The sequence below is a fragment of the Lycium barbarum genome, chromosome 8, assembly GCF_019175385.1.
Source record: "Lycium barbarum isolate Lr01 chromosome 8, ASM1917538v2, whole genome shotgun sequence".
NCBI classification, from domain to species: Eukaryota; Viridiplantae; Streptophyta; class Magnoliopsida; order Solanales; family Solanaceae; genus Lycium; species Lycium barbarum.
Genome location: NC_083344.1, coordinates 102,599,587 through 102,625,258, shown reverse-complemented (window position 1 = coordinate 102,625,258; position 25,672 = coordinate 102,599,587). Strand labels below are relative to the sequence as shown.

Below are 25,672 nucleotides of genomic sequence, written 5' to 3'. Positions count from 1 at the left end.
CAAAATGACAACCTCAATCTCAAGAAGTAAACATCTTCCGAGAAGAGGAGAGAATCTCAGAAAATGAGGATCTTTTGAAGAATGATGAGATCACATAACCAATATAGTCTTGAGCTAGCTTTACAAGTTAACGCTGTGATCGACTCAAACTCCTCAAAGAAGAAGAAGCAGAAGTAGAAGTAGAAGAAGCAGGAGGAGGAGGAGGAGGAGGAAGACGAAGAAGAAGACGAAGAAGAGAAGAGGCTGAAATCCAGATTAGTCGAAGAATATTTTGTGAATTCTAACCACAAGGTTCAAAGGGGAGTGTGGAAATGCGAACTTTACCTTGGAAGAAGAAAAAGACTTTTTGATTTATGTGATACATGAATTTCGTTAGTTTCATGTATTTGGACATTAGTGTAAGGATACATGTATGGTTGAATACATGTATTTGAGAAAAAAGGAGGATGAATAAAATTAAATAATTATATATGTACCAGATTAGGTACATGCTAGGATAGTCCTATAAGTACTTAGGTATTATAGTCATATAATATGAAAGAAGGAAAAATGTAAGCCTAAATGTAAGTTAAGATGGTAGAAGAATATATTCCCCACTTATCTTCAAAGAGAATGATTGATTATGTAAGTCACGTTGAGTAGAACAGAGAAAAAATCATTGCCTCTCTTGTCTTTAAGAGATAGTTTGAGTGACTGAGAGTTCTTCTACTCCCTCGATTTTCCAAAAGACATGACGGGAGAATTGCATGAAACGAATACTTTTGTGCCGGTTTTTAAATATTGTCTCTGCTTTTGACATTTGTGTGGAACTACTAAAAGATTCTAGACTAAAATATCCTTAAGCTTAGTGGCAGAGATGGTAAAGAGACGCCGTCAAGTGGAACCATAGATGATGAACTGTGACATGCAAGTCATGACAGATTAATATGATTTCATGCTATATTTGAGGTTCGGCTAAAAGTGTATTTGATTGTATGCTAATTACCTCTCGTTTTACCATTTTGTCATGAATTATAGTACCCATTGTAACATTAGGAACTTTATTATGGTTACATGTGTAGGAAATATTTGGATGTCAAATCGAGAAAAAATGTGCAAAAAGGAACCAAAGCATGAAGAAAAGTGGAAAAAAGTCATGGAGCCCATCGCCAGGCCACCGCACCACGGTGCCTATGGGCGGGGAGAAGCAAAAATACCCACTGTATCTGGGTCAGGCCACAGTGGCTGACGCGATAATCCAAAATATGTTTCTAGTTCCAGTGCGTTTGGAGATGCAGTGCGGGCTGCGGCACCCTAACGCCTATGTCACGACCCAACCCCGTAGGCCGTGACTAGTGCCCGATCTGGGCACCCGAACCCATCTATTAAATATTATCTCAAATTCTATCAACTCATTCTAGTATATGGCGGAAGCCGACAAGGCTTTATTTCAAATTTAGGTAATTTCCAGAAAAATTTCGGCAGAGTTTCCTTTGTTTTACGGACTATCCAATATACCCTGCACGCAGAAAATACCAACGAAAGCCACACAGGGCTAACCAAGCAATATATAAACATATGCGGACCGGCCGCCTCGGCGTATAGGGTCGCCCAAACAACATATGCGGACCGGCCGCCTCGGCGTATGGGATCGCCCAAACGACATGTACATACATTCATACAGAAAGACCCTAACCCACAAACATGTCCACAGACCTCTAAACAGACCGACAGAATCATATGACGGGACAGGGCCCCGCCGTACCCATGAACGAATATATACAAATGCACTAATAAATATATATACCAAAAGTATAAGCTCCGGAAAGAGAGGAGCACTCCGAATAGCAGAAAGGGTGTCCTAAACAGGTGGATCACCAGGCTGTGCGTCTGTACCTGCGGGCATGAAACGCAGCCCCCGGAGAAGGGGGTCAGTACGAAATATGTACTGAGTATGCAAAGCAGAAGGTACAGAAATAAATCTGAATAATAATCGAATCAGATATATAGAAAATAATACATATCAAAATGTTTATTTCCAAAGTATAAATTATGCATAGGGCACTGGAAAATGTGGTCGCCCGCCTGTCGATGGCGCCACAACACAGCATAACACCAGAAAGTTTCAAATCTCCGAATCCCCGTCACACATCACAACACAGCATAACGCCAAACACAGCATAACGCCAAACATAAGTGGAACCCGGCCCTCGAGCAAGGAGCACGGTGAACCATAAACACAGCATAACACCGGAATATATCAAAAAGCGCACGACAACAGAACCGGCCCGGGAACCGGCGAACGATATCATAGTAGGCACGAGCGGAGTAGTGAGGAATCATATGCATAAAATCATTATTATAAATCCGAAGGATAAGTAAAATAGTCATATTTGAAATCGGAATAATAATTATCACTTTTTGATTCAAAGTTGTCGAATTTACATAAAGGGCGTCGCGGGACCCACGGACGAGTATAGACCCGAACTGAGTCTGCCTATGAAAAACATACCCATTATACATCAAGCAAACTCCTATAAAAATTATTGGAGCGATCCGAGCCTCTATGCGAAAAATATGGCATTCAGAGATTACAAAATTCCTTAAAGCGAACATTTTCTATGCGAATTTCGGAAAGCGATTACTTCAAATACATCATGGTTCATATTTCATAAAAACATACATAAGAGTGCCAAAGAATATATATATATGGATCATAACATGCTCGGATATCGAATTTGGAATTCCCTTAAAGCTCCAATCTAGCCTATGTGAAACTAAGGCATGCCAAAAGAAGGAAGGTTGCTTTACATACCTCAAACGCTCTCCAATATGATCCAACTCAAGCTAAGTCCAAACTATGATTCGGGCTGCCCAAGGTCTACAAACAAGCCATAAAATGCCAAACATTAGCTAAAGACTTTTTGGGCATTAAATTCCAATTTCGCCCTTAATTCTACAGAAATCCGGGCAGCATTTCCCCTGTAAATAGGCTACCCCGAGAATTTAACTCGCTCAAAATCAACAACAACAACCACAATAACCAACCTAGTAACATTGACAACCAATCCGAAAAGCAAAATAATAATGGTAGCTCTCTTTTACGCCATTTGACAACTTCCCAATTATTCAATTCCATGGCTTACTTTAAAGCCACAATATCGTTCGTACATTTGATTATTAACCCAAACCCATACTAACAACATTCAAGGGCATTCTAAGCAATTCATACCACATTTCCAACAACCCGATTTTTTTTTTCCAAGCTGGCCGAAAACAGCCCCAACCGAGACAACCCTTTAAAATTTTTTTTTTTCTTCATTTCCAAATCATGGTTTGTATCCTCAAATTACATTCTAACAATGCTATCTCATCAATATACCAATTACAATAAATATACAATAACCTCCAAAAACAGTCCGCACATTAACAACATCATTTTGAGTCAACAAACATTCATTTCCAACATAAGATTCATAGCGACGGCGATTAAAACATTAAGCGACGTTCATTCGTTCATCGTCATATAATGTGACCCATTTCAATCAACACTATATATACACATATATGGAGGATTCTCAATTGTTCTTCACCTTACAATGATCCCAATCAACTAACTAAACATTAATTCATAATTTCAATCACAACACAACAACACCCATCACACGACCCACTCCCAATCATACTATATTTCATGATTTCCAACCACTATAAGATACTACAACATGAATATAACCTTCATAACACAAAAACATAATGAATGCTTACCTTCCTTCTTCACTTCCTTCAATAGTTAGGGTTTGCAATTGGGCACAACTAGTGGTTGGATGACCCAAACAACTCTTCCACGTTACTTAGGGACTTCTAAATAGTTGATTTATACCAAGGAAATAATTTTGGGGTGGCTTGATTTGGATTTGGTTTTTCTTGGTTTGTAGCCGAGAGGGGTGTTGAAGGTGGTCTTCAACTCCTTGATTTTTTTTTCTAAGTCTTGCAATGGGGAAAAGATGACTACTTGGTCATACTTTAGGCTCATATAGTTGTTGTCCAAGTGTCCTTGGCCCACACATGGAGTGGACCAATTAAAATTGGCCACACAATGTGTGGGACCAATTCCCATTTACATGGCCACCAAGGAATTTATTTTTTATTTTTTATTTTTTTGCACAACATTTTAATTCCAATTTATGAATTGTGGTCCCAAATTTTTCCTAAGTGTTCAATGCCAACAATTCCATATATAACTTATGCCTCGAAATAAAATCAAAGGTCAAAAGTCCCGACTTCGAATCCCGGAATAGTCTTGGCTCTAAATTATCATAATTAATCCGGGTTGTCCCAATGTATAAAAATACGGGGCGTAACATCCTCCCCCCCTTAAGAACATTCGTCCTCGAATGTTGAATTAGTTCTACGGATCTTACTCAAATCCGGGGGAGTTGCTTTTATAGCCATCATATACAAATCATTCATAAATCAACATAGTCAGACAAAGAATTTGAATTACCTGAAGGTACTGGGAATAAGTGAGGATACTTTTCCTTCATCTGCTCTTCAGCCTCCCAGGTCATTTCTTCGCGGTTATTATTCCGCCACAGCACTTTAACCGAAGCCACATCTTTATTCCGCAACTTTCTCACCTGACGATCCAATATGACTATAGGCTGCTCCTCGTAAGATAGCTCCTCTGTGACCTGTATCTCATCTGAAGGAAAAATTCTGGAAGGGTCACCAATACACTTACGAAGCATGGAAACATGGAATACCGGGTGAACCGCTCCCAAGTCAGCTGGCAAATCCAATTCGTAGGCCACCTTGCCTATTTTGCGAATAATCAGATAAGGCCCAATATATCTCGGACTGAGCTTTCCTTTCTTGCCAAATCGCATAACACCTTTCATCGGTGACACTTTCAGGAACACCCAATCGCCAATCTGAAACTCTAACGGTCGACGTCGCTTATCGGCATAAGATTTCTGTCGGCTCTGGGCTGCCAACAATCTTTCTCGAATACGTTTCACCTTATCCACGGCCTGCTGGACCACATCTGGGCCAATCAACTCAGTCTCCCCAACATCAAACCAACCGATCGGTGATCTACACTTCCTGCCATACAAAGCCTCATATGGTGCCATCTGAATACTGGAGTGGTAGCTGTTATTATACGCAAACTCAACAAGCGGTAAATGATCGTCCCAGCTACCCCTGAAATCAATAGCACAGGCACGCAACATATCTTCCAATGTCTGAATAGTGCGCTCGGCCTGTCCGTCGGACTGGGGATGGAAGGCTGTACTCAGGCTCACCTGGGTCCCCAATCCCTCCTGAAACGATCTCCAGAACTTAGCTGTAAACTGGGCACCTCTATCGGAAATAACAGACACAGGAACTCCATGAAGTCGTACAATCTCCCTGACATAAAGCCTGGCATAATCCTCAGCTGAATAGGTGGTCCGAACCGGAAGAAAATGGGCTGATTTCGTCAGCCGATCAACAATAACCCAAATAGAATCATACCTCCGTGGAGTGCGAGGTAGACCTGTAATAAAGTCCATATTAATGATCTCCCACTTCCACGTCGGTATCTCTATCTCCTGTAATAGCCCACCGGGCTTCTGGTGCTCAATCTTAACCTGCTGGCAATTTGGACACTGAGCAACGAACTCTGCTATATCTCTTTTCATACCGTCCCACCAATATAGGCATCTGATATCATGGTACATCTTCGTCGACCCTGGGTGAACAGAATATCGGGCGTAATGTGCCTCGCCCATAACCTGTCGCCGCAACCCTGCAACGTCAGGTACACACAATCTGCCTCTGTGAAATAACACTCCATTAGGTGAAATCTCAAACGGAGTCTTCTCTTGTGCCAGCGCTGCGTCTCTGTACTTTGCCAGAATAGGATCCTCATACTGATGCCGCTTAATATCTTCTGTAATAGAGGACTCAGCAATACCTCGAACAGAAACCCCAACATCTCCAGAATCAGCCAAGCGAACTCCAAGACTAGCCAACTGATGAATATCGCGAACCATTTCTTTACTCTCTGATGGCACGTCTGCTAGGCTGCCCATAGACTTGCGGCTGAGTGCATCCGCCACAACATTAGCTTTCCCAGGATGGTAGAGAATGTCAACATCATAATCTTTCAGCAACTCTAACCACCTCCGCTGCCGCAAGTTCAGCTCCTTTTGCCTAAAGATGTACTGAAGGCTCTTATGATCTGTATAAATGTCAACGTGAACCCCATATAAATAATGTCTCCACATCTTCAAAGCATGAATGACCGCGGCCAGCTCCAAATCGTGAGTAGGATAATTCTTTTCATGTTTTCTGAGCTGCCGGGAAGCATAAGCTATCACCCTGCCGTGCTGCATCAACACACATCCCAAACCAATACCAGAGGCATCACAATAAATCACATACCCATCTGGACCCTCCGGAAGAGTCAGGACTGGAGCCGTAGTCAACTTCTCTTTCAGCAACTGGAAGCTACGCTCGCAAGCATCTGACCACTGAAACTTAGCTCCCTTCTGAGTCAGCCTTGTCAAAGGCGCTGAAATGGAAGCAAACTTCTCCACGAATCTCCGATAATAACCAGCCAATCCCAGAAAGCTACGCACCTCTGTCGGCGTCGTAGGTCTAGGCCAATTCTTTACGGCCTCGATCTTCTGGGTATCCACCCGGACGCCATCAGCCCCAATAATATGTCCCAGAAATGCCACTGAAGATAACCAGAATTCACACTTAGAAAATTTAGCATATAATTCCTGGTGCCGAAGTGTGCCAAGTACCGTCCTCAAATGGTCTGCATGCTCTGCTTCTGACCGAGAATAAACCAGAATATCATCGATAAATACGATCACAAACATATCCAAGAACGGTCTGAATACCCGATTCATCAGGTCCATAAATACTGCTGGGGCATTTGTCAGCCCAAAAGACATAACTCTAAACTCATAGTGCCCATATCGGGTCCTGAATGCTGTCTTGGGAATATCAGCCTCTCGTACCCGTACCTGATGGTAACCCGATCGCAGGTCTATCTTCGAGAAGTACCTGGCACCCTGCAGCTGATCAAACAAATCATCAATCCTGGGGAGGGGATATTTATTCTTGATGGTTACCTTATTCAACTGCCGATAATCAATGCACATCCGCAGCGAGCCGTCTTTCTTCCTCACAAATAATACTGGAGCTCCCCAGGGTGACGCACTAGGCCGAATGAAACCCTTCTCCAATAAATCTCTCAGCTGCTCTTTCAATTCTTTTAATTCTGCAGGTGCCATTCTGTACGGAGGAATAGAGATAGGCTGAGTGTCTGGCAACAGATCAATAGCAAACTCTATCTCCCGTTCGGGAGGTAGACCCGGAAGCTCATCTGGGAATACATCTACAAATTCATTAACCACTGGGACTGACTGAAGAGTCGGTGCCTCTGCCTCTAAATCATGAACACGGACCAGATGATAAATATACCCCTTTCTGATCATTTTCTCAGCCTTGAGGTATGAAATAAACTTACCCCTCGGCGATACTCTATTACCTGCCCACTCTATAACTGGCTCCCCTGGGAATTGGAATCGGACTATCTTCTTTTGACAATCAACATTAGCATAGCAAGAAGCTAGCCAATCCATACCCATAATCACGTCAAACTCGATCATATCTAACTCTACCAAATCCGCCTTAGTGCAGCGGCCACAGATAATCACGGAACAATCTCTATAAATCTGACTGGCTATAACAGAATCCCCTACTGGTGTAGCTACCTCAAAAGGCTCTATCGGTTCGGATTCTATCCCAATTTTATCAGCAACGAGTGGAGATATAAATGATAATGTAGAACCAGGATCAATCAATGCATACACATCACGAGAGAAAACCAGTAATATACCTGTGACGACATTAGGCGAAGCCTCCTGGTCCTGTCTGCTGGCTAAGGCATAAATGCGGTTCGAAGGACCGCTAGAACCCGAAGCTCCGCCACGACCCCTGCCGCGGCCTGCTGGTGCTGGAGTACCTCGCCCCGCAGGGCGCATCGCCACCGAGGCTGAAGATGAACCACCGGCTGACCCGGTAGACTGAGCTGAACTGCCTGTACCACCTCTAGCCGGACAGTCTCTCATCTGATGGCCCTGACGGCCGCACACAAAGCATGCACCCGTAGCTCGGAAACACTCTCCCGGGTGCTGTCTCCCACAGTAGGAACACAAAGGTCTGGGTGGCCTCATCTGACTGCTGGAACCTCTGTTCAACTGTGAACCTGAAGCCCTGGAGCTCGGGCCTGCCCCTGAATATCCGACACCCTCAGATCTCCTGCCGGTAAACTGTGGGGGTGTACCCCGGCCTGACGGAGGAGGATGTCTGCCTGACTGCTGCTGCTGAGGCTGTCCGCCTCGAGAATCTCCAGAATAACCTGCGAATCTGGCCCTCTTGGGCGGCCTCCTGTCCCGATCTCTGCTAGAATAATCAGCTCTATGTCGGTCCTCCATACCCAGGGCATAAGCCTGTAGTCGGGCAATATCCATGTCTGCCTGCAATGCCACCGCCATACAGCCATCAATCAAATAGCGGTCTAACCCCATCACGTATCTGTGCATCCGATCGGCCATATCTGCTACTATGGCAGGTGCATACCGGGCCAAAGAATCAAACTCCATATTATACTCACGGACGCTCCGACCCCTCTGCTGCAGATGCAAAAATCGGTCAACCCGCGCTCGCCGTAACTCTGGGGGCAAAAAGTGGTGAGTGAAAGCAGTCACGAACTCGTCCCAAGTAGCTGGGGTAGCACCCTCACCCCTGGATAGCTCCCAGGACTCATACCAGTGAGCAGCAACATCCCGTAGTCTATGCGAAGCCAACTCAACAGACTCAGTCTCTGAAGCCCTGACCAAATCTAGTGAGCGCCGCATCCCCCGAATAAAGTCATGGGGGTCCTCGTCGGGCTTAGACCCGTAAAACTCTGGAGGGCCACATAATAGAAACTCTCGAACCCTCAGGCTGTCACGCCTATCGTCATCATCATCATCTCTCCGCCCGCGTCTGCGAGCCTGTCCCGCTACCAGAGTGGTCAATAACTGCACAGCCTCTCTCAGTGTCCTGTCCTCCGCCCCTTGCTGAGGAGCTGGAGGCGCGGGAGCTGAAGCCCCTGGAGCTAATGGTGAAGCTGCTCCAGACTCCTCTGACGATGAAGACGTAGCAGAGTCGGCTGGCCGGGACGTAATATCACGCATCATCTGAGCAAGGGTCCGAGTACCCTTCTGAGCCCGGCTAGTCTCTCCTACTACGCCCTTTTTCTTCTGGGCGGCCGTCGCCTTTTTCGGAGGCATCACTGAAAGAAAAACAACAACAGATCAAAACAGAATCATCCTAATAGCACAGTTCTATCGCACGATCTAAGATCAGAAGAAAAGACAACATCCTAAATGTCCTGTAGCCTCCTGTTTATAGATGTGGTGCACAACACACTGATAAACAAGACTCTACTAGACACGATCTGTGGACACTCCGAGGACAAACCGCTCTGATACCACTTCTGTCACGACCCAACCCCGTAGGCCGTGACTAGTGCCCGATCTGGGCACCCGAACCCATCTATTAAATATTATCTCAAATTCTATCAACTCATTCTAGTATATGGCGGAAGCCGACAAGGCTTTATTTCAAATTTAGGTAATTTCCAGAAAAATTTCGGCAGAGTTTCCTTTGTTTTACGGACTATCCAATATACCCTGCACGCAGAAAATACCAACGAAAGCCACACAGGGCTAACCAAGCAATATATAAACATATGCGGACCGGCCGCCTCGGCGTATAGGGTCGCCCAAACAACATATGCGGACCGGCCGCCTCGGCGTATGGGATCGCCCAAACGACATGTACATACATTCATACAGAAAGACCCTAACCCACAAACATGTCCACAGACCTCTAAACAGACCGACAGAATCATATGACGGGACAGGGCCCCGCCGTACCCATGAACGAATATATACAAATGCACTAATAAATATATATACCAAAAGTATAAGCTCCGGAAAGAGAGGAGCACTCCGAATAGCAGAAAGGGTGTCCTAAACAGGTGGATCACCAGGCTGTGCGTCTGTACCTGCGGGCATGAAACGCAGCCCCCGGAGAAGGGGGTCAGTACGAAATATGTACTGAGTATGCAAAGCAGAAGGTACAGAAATAAATCTGAATAATAATCGAATCAGATATATAGAAAATAATACATATCAAAATGTTTATTTCCAAAGTATAAATTATGCATAGGGCACTGGAAAATGTGGTCGCCCGCCTGTCGATGGCGCCACAACACAGCATAACACCAGAAAGTTTCAAATCTCCGAATCCCCGTCACACATCACAACACAGCATAACGCCAAACACAGCATAACGCCAAACATAAGTGGAACCCGGCCCTCGAGCAAGGAGCACGGTGAACCATAAACACAGCATAACACCGGAATATATCAAAAAGCGCACGACAACAGAACCGGCCCGGGAACCGGCGAACGATATCATAGTAGGCACGAGCGGAGTAGTGAGGAATCATATGCATAAAATCATTATTATAAATCCGAAGGATAAGTAAAATAGTCATATTTGAAATCGGAATAATAATTATCACTTTTTGATTCAAAGTTGTCGAATTTACATAAAGGGCGTCGCGGGACCCACGGACGAGTATAGACCCGAACTGAGTCTGCCTATGAAAAACATACCCATTATACATCAAGCAAACTCCTATAAAAATTATTGGAGCGATCCGAGCCTCTATGCGAAAAATATGGCATTCAGAGATTACAAAATTCCTTAAAGCGAACATTTTCTATGCGAATTTCGGAAAGCGATTACTTCAAATACATCATGGTTCATATTTCATAAAAACATACATAAGAGTGCCAAAGAATATATATATATGGATCATAACATGCTCGGATATCGAATTTGGAATTCCCTTAAAGCTCCAATCTAGCCTATGTGAAACTAAGGCATGCCAAAAGAAGGAAGGTTGCTTTACATACCTCAAACGCTCTCCAATATGATCCAACTCAAGCTAAGTCCAAACTATGATTCGGGCTGCCCAAGGTCTACAAACAAGCCATAAAATGCCAAACATTAGCTAAAGACTTTTTGGGCATTAAATTCCAATTTCGCCCTTAATTCTACAGAAATCCGGGCAGCATTTCCCCTGTAAATAGGCTACCCCGAGAATTTAACTCGCTCAAAATCAACAACAACAACCACAATAACCAACCTAGTAACATTGACAACCAATCCGAAAAGCAAAATAATAATGGTAGCTCTCTTTTACGCCATTTGACAACTTCCCAATTATTCAATTCCATGGCTTACTTTAAAGCCACAATATCGTTCGTACATTTGATTATTAACCCAAACCCATACTAACAACATTCAAGGGCATTCTAAGCAATTCATACCACATTTCCAACAACCCGATTTTTTTTTTCCAAGCTGGCCGAAAACAGCCCCAACCGAGACAGCCCTTTAAATTTTTTTTTTTTCTTCATTTCCAAATCATGGTTTGTATCCTCAAATTACATTCTAACAATGCTATCTCATCAATATACCAATTACAATAAATATACAATAACCTCCAAAAACAGTCCGCACATTAACAACATCATTTTGAGTCAACAAACATTCATTTCCAACATAAGATTCATAGCGACGGCGATTAAAACATTAAGCGACGTTCATTCGTTCATCGTCATATAATGTGACCCATTTCAATCAACACTATATATACACATATATGGAGGATTCTCAATTGTTCTTCACCTTACAATGATCCCAATCAACTAACTAAACATTAATTCATAATTTCAATCACAACACAACAACACCCATCACACGACCCACTCCCAATCATACTATATTTCATGATTTCCAACCACTATAAGATACTACAACATGAATATAACCTTCATAACACAAAAACATAATGAATGCTTACCTTCCTTCTTCACTTCCTTCAATAGTTAGGGTTTGCAATTGGGCACAACTAGTGGTTGGATGACCCAAACAACTCTTCCACGTTACTTAGGGACTTCTAAATAGTTGATTTATACCAAGGAAATAATTTTGGGGTGGCTTGATTTGGATTTGGTTTTTCTTGGTTTGTAGCCGAGAGGGGTGTTGAAGGTGGTCTTCAACTCCTTGATTTTTTTTTCTAAGTCTTGCAATGGGGAAAAGATGACTACTTGGTCATACTTTAGGCTCATATAGTTGTTGTCCAAGTGTCCTTGGCCCACACATGGAGTGGACCAATTAAAATTGGCCACACAATGTGTGGGACCAATTCCCATTTACATGGCCACCAAGGAATTTATTTTTTATTTTTTATTTTTTTGCACAACATTTTAATTCCAATTTATGAATTGTGGTCCCAAATTTTTCCTAAGTGTTCAATGCCAACAATTCCATATATAACTTATGCCTCGAAATAAAATCAAAGGTCAAAAGTCCCGACTTCGAATCCCGGAATAGTCTTGGCTCTAAATTATCATAATTAATCCGGGTTGTCCCAATGTATAAAAATACGGGGCGTAACAGCCTAGTTGGCGAATTTCAATCTTTTTAGGACGAACGTATTTTTGTCCAATATTTTTCTACTGTATAAAAGGTCATCAACCTAATTTTGAGGGAGGGGGGGTGGTTCAATTTTGGGTAGCAAGGAAGCACGACTAAGGAACCTAAGGAGCAAGATTCGTCGAGTTTTTCTTCCTTTTATCCTTTCTTTGTAATTTTATGATTTTTTCTACCATATTATTGTTGTCATGACAATGCATGTCTAGTTTTTTAGTTCTGGTGTTATGAAATTTTCATGAATATTGTAGTTTTAAGCTTGAATTGACAGGCTTTGACCATCATATTTTAATTATTTCATTGTCTAGCTAACATTGAAACGCTATCTCGATCTATAACTGAACTGGAGAAAGAGAATTATTGATTGTAGTAGAATTAAACAAAGCAAGTTCTTGAACTCCTGCCTCGGAGAATAGCTTTGTGGTTAGGAAATGAATATATCTACCCATCTTTCTTAGCCATCATATCATCATACTATATCATATTATGCTAAAAGTGGGAAGGTTCTAAGTTTAAAATTAGATTATGAAAATGCCCATTAAATATTATTGGACCACTTTACCCTTAAAATGCCTTTTACTAATGAGTTCATTGAAAACCCGGTAAGTGGTAACAATTTTTTCATGTTCCATTTATTATTGTAGGTGGTTATTGTGTAAAACATTTTAAAATTATTTTTTATAACATCATCCTTTTCAAATTTGTAGCTTCCATTTATTTGGTCTTTAAGCTTCCACCGTTAAAACACTATGTTCATGTATAGTCTCTTCATATTCTTTTTAATACTTCATAAAAGTACACATTAATAAAGTCAAATAATTTTATCATTGTATCCTTTTTCTTTCTGCTAAAGAATTTCTATTTTCACAAAGACCTACAATTGATCTTCCAACTTGGCATGTTTTGCTCAGCACAGGTATATTTCGTCCTGTGATACAAATTGAATTTTTGCTTTCTGTCAGCTATTATAGGTGCTCCGTGTCACGACCCAACCCCGTAGGCCGTGACTAGTGCCCGATCTGGGCACCCGAACCCATCTATCAAATATTATCTCGAATTCTATCAACTCATTCTAGTATATGGCGGAAGCCGACAAGGCTTTATTTCAAATTTAGGTAATTTCCAGAAAAATTTCGGCAGAGTTTCCTTTGTTTTACGGACTATCCAATATACCCTGCACGCAGAAAATACCACAAAAGCCACACAGGGCTAACCAAGCAATATATAAACATATGCGGACCGGCCGCCTCGGCGTATAGGATCGCCCAAACAACATATGCGGGCCGGCCGCCTCGGCGTATGGGATCGCCCAAACGACATGTACATACATCCATATAGAAAGACCCTAACCCACAAACATGTCCACAGACCTCTAAACAGACCGACAGAATCATATGACGGGACAGGGCCCCGCCGTACCCATGAACGAATATATACAAATGCACTAATAAATATATATACCAAAAGTATAAGCTTCGGAAAGAGAGGAGCACTCCGAATAGCAGAAAGGGTGTCCTAAACAGGTGGATCACCAGGCTGTACGTCTGTACCTGCGGGCATGAAACGCAGCCCCCGGAGAAGGGGGTCAGTACGAAATATGTACTGAGTATGCAAAGCAGAAGGTACAGAAATAAATCTGAATAATAATCGAATCAGATACAACAACAACAACAACAGCCCAGTGAAATCCCACATCTTGGGGTCTGGGGAGGGTATAATGTACGCAGACCTTACTCCTATCAAGGTAGGATGGCTGTTTCCGAGAGACCCTCGGCTCAATAGAAGCAGAAAAAGGGGGTCAGAGAAAATAATACATATCAAAATGTTTATTTCCAAAGTATAAATTATGCATAGGGCACTGGAAAATGTGGTCGCCCGCCTGTCGATAGCGCCACAACACAGCATAACACTAGAAAGTTTCAAATCTCCGAATCCCCGTCACACATCACAACACAGCATAACGCCAAACATAATTGGAACCCGTCCCTCGAGCGAGGAGCACGGTGAACCATAAACACAGCATAACACCGGAATGTATCAAAAAGCGCACGACAACAGAACCGGCCCGGGAACCGGCGAACGATATCATAGTAGGCACGAGCGGAGTAGTGAGGAATCATATGCATAAAATCATTATTATAAATCCAAAGGATAAGTAAAATAGTCATATTCGAAATCGGAATAATAATTATCACTTTTTGATTCAAAGTTGTCGAATTTACATAAAGGGCGTCGCGGGACCCACGGACGAGTATAGACCCGAACTGAGCCCGCCTATGAAAAACATACCCATTATACATCAAGCAAGCTCCTATAAAAATTATTGGAGCGATCCGAGCCTCTATGCGAAAAATATGGCATTCAGAGAGTACAAAATTCCTTAAAGTGAACATTTTCTATGCGAATTTCGGAAAGCGATTACTTCAAATACATCATGGTTCATATTTCATAAAAACATACATAAGAGTGCCAAAGAATATATATATGGATCATAACATGCTCGGATCTCGAATTTGGAATTCCCTTAAAGCTCTAATCTAGCCTATGTGAAACTAAGGCATGCCAAAAGAAGGAAGGTTGCTTTACATACCTCAAACGCTCTCCAATATGATCCAACTCAAGCTAAGTCCAAACTATGATTCGGGCTGCCCACGATCTAAAAATAAGCCATAAAATGCCAAACATTAGCTAAAGACTCTTTGGGCATTAAATTCCAATTTCGCCCTTAATTCTACAGAAATTTGGGCAGCATTTCCCCTGTAAATAGGCTACCCCGAGAATTTAACTCGGCCGTATCAATCAACAACAACAACAACCAACCAACCTAACAACATTAATAATCAATCCGAAAGGTAATACAACAATAATAGCTCTCTTTTACACCATTCGACAACTTTCCAATTATTCAATTCTATGGCTTACATTCAAGTCACAATGTCGTTCATACGTTTGATTATTAACCCAAACCCATACTAACAACATTCAAGAACATTCTAACAATTCACATAATATTTCCAACAACCCACAAATTTTTTTCCAAAAGTGGCCGAAAACAGCCCCTAGCCGAGGGCAGTCCACTGTGCCCATTTCTCAATTTCAATTCGTGTTTTGTATCGACACTCCACAATATAACGATGTCATTTTCATAAAATATACCATTTACGTCAAACGCACAACTATCCTCAAAACAGCCCACAAATTCTCAACATCAATCTTGAGTTATTAATTGCTCATTTCCAACTAGAATTCATAACAACGACAATTGAAACGTTAAGCGATATTAATGCGATCTTCGACGTATTATATGGCCCACATTCGTCCACATACATATACATGTATCGATGATTTTTATTCTTTTCCCCACTCGAGACCAATCTAACATAATATAGAATTAATTCATCAATTCCATTTCTCACACCCATATACACGGCTAGAACACCCATCACACAACCCACTTCCAATCATACTATATTTCATGATTTCCATCCCTATTAACATACCATAACATGAATAAAATGTTCAAAACACAAAAACAAGAGCAAAACATACCTTTCTTCTTCCACCCACCAAATAGTTAGGGTTTGCTAATTGACATAATGGATGGTTGGATGACCCAAACAATACTTCCACGCTACTTAGGGGCTTCAATATAGTGGGTTTGTATCAAGGAAATAATTTTGGAGTGGCTTGAATTTGATTTGGGTTTTCCTTTGTTCTTGGCCGTGAGGTGCTTGGTGATGGCCTTCAATTTTCTTGATATTTTACTAAGTGTTGAAAGTGACAAAGATGACTTAGAAGTCCTCTTTTTACCTCCACAAAATTCCTCCATGTGTCCTTGGGCCCACACATGTGTTGGACCAATTAAAATTGGCCACACAAGGTGTGGGACCATTTAATGGACCACACGGCTAAAAGGGCCAATTATTGCACAACATTTTTAATTCCAATTTTATGAATTGTGGTCCCAATTTTTCCTAAGTGTCCCATACCAATAAATTCATGCACAACTTATATCTCAAAATAAAATCGAAGGTTAAGAATCCCGACTTTGTATCCCGAAAAAAAAAAAATTGTCCTTAGCTTATCATAAATAAATCCGGATTATTCCACTGTACAAAAATACGGGTTCTAACACTCCGTGCTTGTATTACACAATAAATATGCATACAATTTGTGTCATTTACTCAAAGTTATATTAATAATCTGTTTTCTTTTAATCAAAACATTGATTTGCTTCTTGTACTGGCAATCTTCTATGCCTTTTTTTTATGCTTCATTCTCTGAATCAATAATTTCGTAAGCAAGTGGTAAAGTTTGTCCTGTATGAATAGGTGTAGTATTGTCACTATGAGAGATAAAAATCATTTAATGAAATAATATTAGTGAGAAATGGACCAGTACCACATGATACCCTACAAGTATATTTGTATACCATGTGGGTATCATAGAGGTCTGAGGTGCTTTTCTTTGATGCATTAAAGTAGGCAAGGCATGAGTACGTTGCCTTCTGCATTTTGTGTGGCATCTGTAAGCATGGTCCCTCTATATGTTGCCTTTAGGAAAGTCCCATCAACTACTACTGTAGGCTGACAATACTTCCAACCTTGAATTGATACATTTAATTCTATCAAGGCGTACAAGAAAAAATTATCTTGTTCAGTCTCTAGTCTTGTAATCATCCTCGGGTCTGCATACTCCAATATGTACAGATATGTTGGTAATTGTTTGTATGAATCTTTTGGGCTTCCTTGTAACATTTCAATGGCCCTTTCCTTTGCACGTCATGCTTGCAAGTAGGACAAGTTGATACCATATGCATTTTTCACATCTCGCTGGATATCTGGTGGTATGTATATTGTTTTTGGATCAGTAAGTTGTTCTTGTATATACATTATCAAACATTATGGTGGCATGTTTCTCTGGACAAGATCTGTCATTCTTTGGGCAGTTGTGGGCGTCATTGAAAAATGTCACTTGAAAGAGGTTTGATTTTCGTACACTTCCTGATTTAAGACTCTATGTGCATGCTTCTTTGACACAAACAACATAATACCTGCATCTAATGGTGTCAGCATGACAACATATTTTTAGAGCAATAGGAGTATACACATGTGAATTACGGAAGCATTCCTCAATGATACTATCTCAATATATATATACCATGATAGTATCATTGAGGACTGCTGAAGAGTTTTTCATTGATGGACTGAAGCAACCCTTGGTGATACCATCTTAGTGTATACATATACCATGATGGCCATGGAGGCCTGCTGAAGAGTCTCTCATTCACGGGCTGAAGCAGTCCTACGTGATACCATCTCAGCATATGCATATACCATGATGATATCATGAGAGACTGCTAAAGAGTCTCACATTAATGGATATTTAACAGTCCAACATGATAACAACACGGTGTATATATATACTGAGATAATATCTTGATGGAACTAAGGAGTGTCTCTTACAAGAACTGAACCAGTCCTGAACAAGTCTTGTATGATACTATCTCAGTATATAAACATACCATGGTGGTATCATGTAGGGAACCGATGAGTGCCGCATTAAAGGACTGAACCAGTCCTTCATGATACCAGCTCAGGTTATATATATACCACGAAGTATCATGTAGGACTGCTGAGGAGTATTTTCATTGAACGGTTGAACCAGTTCTGCATGATACCATCTCAGTATATGAATATACCATGAGGGTATCATGATACGATTTGAATTGGGGGGAAACACCAATTCAACACTAACACGCGGATTTAAGGATAAACAAGAAATTGGGGATGAGAATTGAAGAAAAAGGATGAGCAATAGAGGATAAAAGCTAGACCCTAATGATAATGAATCTATGGACAAACCTAAGTAGATGAAACCTAGACCCTTCCAATCAGATTCAATCAATAAAAGCTAAGCTATTTGAAATCAAGACAAGAGATATTCAAATGAAATCCACAATTGAACAACTCTTCATGAAATCAATGGAAATGAGGTTCAAGACCAACAATGGAATCCACCATTAACAATCCTAAAGGCTATTAAGCCAAACAAATTGTCACTCCTTGGAGTATTCAATTCATGATTCATCCAAGCTAATCTATTGAAATGAAAGACAAGCTATATATACAAGCTAAGTAAAGAAGACTAATATGCAATTACAATGCTACCCTTAATGAAGTAAGGGCCTTGTTTGGCTAGTCTTCTTAGTGTAGTCTTCAATTCAAGGATTGGCCTTCAATGGCCAAACACGTCCCTCCTTGCATAGATGGCCCTCTAATCAACCTTGCATCCATGGCCTTCTTGCAATCATAACCCTTCTTGTGAAAAGTAGCCACTTGAACAAATAGCTTTTTGCGCAAATAACCCTTCAAGCTACCTTCCAAGTCTTGTGGGCGAGGACCTCGAGCTCTAGATCTCCCAACCAAGCAACCTCCCAAACCTTGTAGGATTCCACCTCTATAAAGCTTGTAGAGACTTGGCTCTCATCATTGATCATCATCACGTGTGTAGTGTGGAAATACACACGTGAGGCCCTTTGAAACGCTCCAAATGTGGTGAATAAGCGCCAATGAAAATCATAAACTCTAAGTTGAGCTCCACTACGAATCATAGACTCTATAAATGCACTCGAGCCAATGAGAATCATATCATCCTCCCATTCTTTAAAAAGATTCGTCCTCGAATCCGAACCTAAACAAAACCAAGGGAAGACAACAACAAGCATGAGGGTTAGTGTTAGCACAAACAAATCGACCAACATGCCACAGATGCACAAACTTGTGGTATAGCCACTCATTAATAATCAACATGAAGAAAAACTCCACATAGGGGGCACCAAGAAGTTGACCCTTCCAAAGATCATCATCGGCAAATAGGTAATAAAGAAAGGTGTCACACAAAACCACTTTTTCAACCAAAGTAACCTCAAGTATAGACTCATTATGGGGTTCAAGCACAAGTTCAAGCAAGCCACTACTATTTGGAACACTCATGGAAGAAGTGACAATTCGCAAACAAGTTTCACCTTCTTTTTCAAAACATCCTTCCCCAACTATCATGCCATTTCCCTTTAAGGGAAGGTGTCACGATCCAAACTGTGGGTCGTGCGGGCACCCACCATATTACTAACCTAGTAGGCGAACCCTTATCGATAAACCTAACCCTTAAAACAGATGACAACCATCTTTAAAAATTATAGAATTCAAAATACACTTCTTACAGACTCGCTTCAAATACAACAAAATCCAAAAAAGTCCCCCGAGATCTAGTCTAGACAGGTACAAGAGCTCCTAAAATACAAGAAGACAAAATAAATGACACGGCCTCCGCCGGGAGTGAGTTAGGCGAAACTGTAGGAGGGTATCCAACAGATTCACGCGACGAAACTTCAGCTAAAACCTGCAACACATCTATACCCAAAAAGGGCGTAGCAAGAGTAGTATCAGTACACCACACGTACTGGTAAGCATCATAGGTCGACTAAGATTAGTTCACACAATACAATATATAGTCAAAAGGATAAGCAGTTAATTCAACGAACTTCAAGGTTCTAAATAAAAATTACTACAGCATTTACTCGCGTGCCTTGCTACCCTCGAAGCTCACTTCTTTTATTACCAAAATGCAAGGTATTCTACTTCTACTTTTGTCCAACCTTGTAACTCTCGCTCTCTCACTCACCGCATGCTCTACTTTTACCTTTGTTATTAAAAGAGTTCACTACTCACATTACTACTATAATACAATGTATACAAGGAAATAAATCACTACCTGACGACCAACACTACCCTTACCTTGTATAAGCCCCCTCTCCAGCAGGCTCTCGACAACATGTATGAAATGAATGAGCAATATTAACGACAGTAATACCACATAAATAACATAAAATCATGAGATGTAGTGCAATGCAAATGCGATACAGTGCCCCCACACACTGTACATACACGCTATCTGATGTCCTTTCTCAGTAGTCATGACCTGCAGGGGACCCATGGTGTCCATGTACCAATCGTTCCGGAATACTCCTCGGACCCGAGCACAAACCTCCGCCTCGGAACGAACCGTGGTCGCGGATTCCAAATCATATATGTATAAGTAATTCATGTACTAAACCCCATGGCCACAAGGCCGGATAACACAATGCTCGTACTCGGCTTTGCCCGTTACCAGTATCTCCGCATAAACCATGCAGTGCAATGCACGAAACTATACGACAATTCAATCATAATTCCAGTCCTTGATGAGCTTAAGGTCAACCCAACTCAATATATACTTCTTTTAATATGACCTCTTAATTTCAAGGAAATACCATTATAAATGTTCAACAAAATAGGACATACAAACGGAATTCATCCCCTTCTAAAGTTGCATAAAAGTAAACATGAGGTATCTCTCTAGTGACAACGTCACTTCTTATTAGCTAAATCATTGTTATTATAGCCCTATTTATGCCATATTTTAATCACATTAACAATCTGTCCAATCCAAAACTCCGTATCCGAAGACCTAAGCATGCATTCTCCTGTCACTCTAAATGTATATACAATTCGCTAATCAAAGTCTAACTAAAGTAAATCATAACCTACCTCTTTGACTAACAGATATTTGATTCTTCAAGAATTTCTTGTCTGCTTAGCCTTTATTCTATTCCATGTGTGATAATGTTCGTATGGAAGGGTGGCAAAGAAACTAGAAGGGTTTTCTTCTTCTTGGGGTCCATAGTTTTTTCTTTCATGAGGAACCCTAGAAGCAACCCTTGAGAGTCTTTTGTTGAAAAGGGAGAGAAAAATAGACTAAGTACAGAAATTCGGGCTACAGTTCCGCGTGTACCACTGCGGCGGTCGTTAAGCTGCTATAGCGGTACCGCTATGGCGATCCACTGACTGCTATAGCGGTCTGCTTTATTTTCTGGCCCGAATTTTCAAAATCCTTCTGAAATTGATTTTTCCCACTCTTTAACTCTTAAAACACATCATAAAGCTTATTATTTACAAACCTTGACCTAGAGTGGGCATGATTTCGCGAAATATTAAATAACGGTTGAATGGGTCGTTACAGAAGGTTTCCATCACAAGGGAAAGGGTTATCTAACCTATGCCAAGCTCAAAGTAGCATCTCCCCATCCCTTAGGTTAGGAGATCTAGCATAGTCCTTCCAAGAAGTGTGCTCTTGTTCATGTAATTCACTCCCCTTCTTTAAAGAGCAGTCTTCACTTTCGAAAGCCATTCTCAAATTCGACGTTAGTCCATCAAAGGGGTCACAAACCCTCAAGAAGGATCCTTCGTCATCGGGGATGGTGTCAAGAACTTCACCCACCCCATGCTTGTCATCAAGACTAATCTCATCATCATCCCATAGTGGGTTACAAAACACATTATAGTCTCCAAAGGAAACTACATGCTCTATATTACCATACACCCCATTAAGTACATCATTTCCACAAGTCATGTCAACTTCACATAAGACATTATCTTTAAGGGAAAAAGATTCAATGAACATCGAAGAGTCAAAGAATGCAATCTTATTCTCAAAAGGACAAAGGTCGTCTACCAAAGAATTTTCATTAACGTGACTATTTCCATGATCAATTACATCAATATCATCACTAAATTGAGGTTCATTAAGCACGTCACAAAGCTCCTCAAATAGTGGATTATCATGGCAAGCAAATTGATCAAAACAAGTATCCACACTAGTTGGACACAAATTGATCTTGCTAGAAAAATCAATTCGGTCATCGTTAGGATCAACAAGTGGGTGAGCTTTCGTGTCACGTGACAATGTACTAACATGAAAATCATAAGAGTCAACACTATGTGGAATCAAATTGATCTCACGAGAAGAATCAAGATGGTCATCAACAAGATCAACTAGTGTTGGACCACTCATATCAACGACATTATCAACAATCAATGAAGACTCACTAAGATTATCACAAGGTAAAGGTTCATTAAGCTCACATAAAGAAAAGCTTTCACTCATACTCACCTCAACAACATGATCACTCATATCATACGAAGAGTTAAGATTAGCTATGTTACCTTGAAGTTCACATACTATATCTTCTTTACCTCGGATTTTAACACTGGAGCCCATTTTCTCCTTCGGGAAGCCTTCAACTACCTTATGAGTCTTCAAAGTTCGAGGCTCATCATTCGGTATGCTTCTAAGAATACCTGCACCATTATCAAAGCAACTAGAGAAGAAAGAAAAGTTACAAGGGTTAGAATGGGGTTGTGACAACTCCCTCATATCACTCCTCACAACCTCTCCTTTTTCCACTCTAGAGTTGTCACTTTCACTCCCTTACTCCTCTCAATCTTTTCTCTCTAAATTTCATGGGAGTTGGGACAAGTGTCAAGTACATTTTTAGGAGGGTTAAGGGAACCCTCCACTTCACTCTTTTCTTTCGCCTCACAAGGATTGGCTTTATTCTTTATGTGTTGCTCCTTGAGTAAGTGTCCTTCATTAGGTGTAGATGCTCGGTCATCACTTTGATACATTTGTCTATTTCTTCCCGTTGTGAACGAAGGGAATCACTTCTCACTTGAGGCCTTGCACATTCTCTACTTCCTTCACCTACCAATACTTCCCTCCTACCTCCAACATCATAACCATATTGAGAACATGGCATATTTGCATTAGGATAAGAAGTATGATTAATGTTATTTCTTGGAGTAGGAAATGCATACTTCTTTATTCACCTATGACGACTTGCTTAGCATAGGAAGTTTCATAAGACAATGTACATGAATACCCACTAGAAGACTCTTCACAAACTTCATATTCGAATTCATTACCTTCCCGAGAGTATTCACAACAAAGTGCATAACCATGAGGTTCATATTCATCACAACTTCCCATTTCATGGAAGTCTCCATCAATTGGCTCATAACGTAAGAGTGAGGAAGGGATATACCTCAAGTTGCCTTCATGTCCATGGTGTGTAGCATTAGGCTCTTCATAGCTCTCGTATTCACCATAGGACTATTCATAAGGCTCTTCTACTCCTCCATCTTCTTTGTAAGACCCATGAGATCCACTCGTCTCATATTAACCTCCGGAGTAGTACTCATCATCATCACAATGATTATGATCAACTTGATCACCGTCTCCATTGCCCTCATACCCATAGCCTTCATCACTTTCGTAGTCATACTCTCCATTACTAGAGGCATAACCTTCCATGTCATCACAAGAATTTGAGGCTATGGATGACATGTTCCCTTATCTCTCCTCTCCTTATGTCTTCCCTTCTTGTACCTAAAAAATGAGCAACGAGATTAGTAGTAAAGCTCCTCACGTCATTCGTATTTGCTTTCAAGCTTACCTCTCAACCTAAAGGTTCTTTCAAAATTGGTCAAGAACTCTTTTAATCCAAATCAATTCACAAGATTGCTAACCTTTGTGGAGGAATATATTCTTGTTAATTGAAAGATGGACGACTCGATAAAGCAAAAGGACTTGAGCTAAGAAAATTCAACGATATTAAAACGAGAAAAGCTTGAAAAGAATTGGCACGAAAGGAATTAAGGACTCAAGAACTAGTTAACAACATGTAAGAATGATTACTAGTCGTTAATTAGCTTTAGAGAATCAAAGAAATGAAACGGAATGGAAGTTTGAGTCAAAAACCTTAAATGTTCGTCGCGTGACACAACCGTGATTCACGGACGAAGCGCGCGACACGACCGTGATTCACGGACGAAGCGCGCAACTCGCAGATGGAGCCACGGTGAAACCTAATTTCTTTAACTCTCTGTCAAGGCACGCGACTCGTTTCCCGACTCGCAAACACAACCCGCGACTCGTTGCGTGATTCACAGACGGTGTCACGAAGTGAAAACTTGGTGACGTCAAATTTTCTTTGGGATCTGTTTGGATGCTTCTTTTCTATATATTCTGAATGCCTTGGGTCCACTAAACCTAGTATTTTCCTTTTTGGGCTAGAAGAACACTTTTTGACCTTTTGACCAAAAACTTGAAGATCAAACACTCTTCTTAGGTCACCTTCTTCCTTTGGAGATATGAACAATCTCAAGAACACAAGAACAATTCAAAAATTCAACTACCTTCAAATCAACTCGTAATTCGCTCAAATTTCAGATCTATGCTCCCTTTGATATGGGGAACAAAGTCCACTAGGTTTTAGCCTTCAATTTCAATCGAATCACAAGACCCACTTTTCAATTTCTTGAGTTCTTCAAAACTTCAAAGCTCAACAATGGTGATTCACTCCAAACTTAACCAAATCGTTTGCAACTTCGGATTTAGAGGTTGTTGATAATAACAAACTCAATTCTAAACTCAAATCTAACAAGAAAAAAACAAAACCCTGATTTTTTTTTTCTTGTATTTTTTTTTTTGTTGAGATTTTCAACTTTTGACTAGGATTGAGAATTGTTGAAACAACACTCTAGCCTATGCTCTGATACCAAATGATATGATTTGAATTGGGGGAAAACACCAATTCAAAACTAACACGCGGAAGTAAGGATAAACAAGAAATTGGGGATAAGAATTGAAGAAAGGGGATGAGAAATAGAGGATAAAAGCTAGACCCTAATGATAATGAATCTATGGACAAACCTAAGTCTATGAAACCTAGACCCTTCCAATCGGATTCAATCAATAGAAGCTAAGCTATTTGAAATCAAGGCAAGAGATATTCAAATGAAATCCACAAATGAACAACTCTTCATGAAATCAATGGAAATGAGGTTCAAGACCAACAATGGAATCCACCATTAACTATCCTAAAGGCTATTAAGCCAAACAAACTATTACTCCTTGGAGTATTCAATACATGATTCATCCAATCTAATCTATTGAATGAAAGACAAGTTATATATACAAGCTAAGTAAAGAAGACTAATAGGCAATTACAATGCTACCCTTAATGAAGTAAGGGCCTTGTTAGGCTAGTCTTCTTAGTGTAGTCTTCAATTCAAGGATTGACCTTCAATGGTCAAACACGCCCCTCCTTGCATAGATGACCCTCTAATCAACCTTGCATGCAGGGTCTTCTCGCAATCATAACCCTCCTTGCGCAAAGTAGCCACTTGCACAA

The 25,672-nt window shown here is 40.9% G+C and overlaps 2 long non-coding RNA genes across 2 annotated transcripts; both read right to left on the bottom strand.

Annotated features, from left to right (window-relative positions):
* Positions 1-1,405: 1,405 nt before the first annotated feature.
* On the bottom strand, positions 1,406-4,483 carry LOC132606474 (uncharacterized). The gene is made up of 3 exons (XR_009569891.1): positions 3,748-4,483; positions 2,795-2,860; positions 1,406-1,875 (listed from the first exon to the last, which is right to left on the bottom strand). It is a non-coding gene; the product is annotated as an uncharacterized LOC132606474 (long non-coding RNA).
* Positions 4,484-9,367: 4,884 nt separating this feature from the next.
* Positions 9,368-12,555, bottom strand: LOC132606475 (uncharacterized). The gene is made up of 3 exons (XR_009569892.1): positions 11,969-12,555; positions 11,016-11,081; positions 9,368-10,096 (listed from the first exon to the last, which is right to left on the bottom strand). It is a non-coding gene; the product is annotated as an uncharacterized LOC132606475 (long non-coding RNA).
* Positions 12,556-25,672: the final 13,117 nt, after the last annotated feature.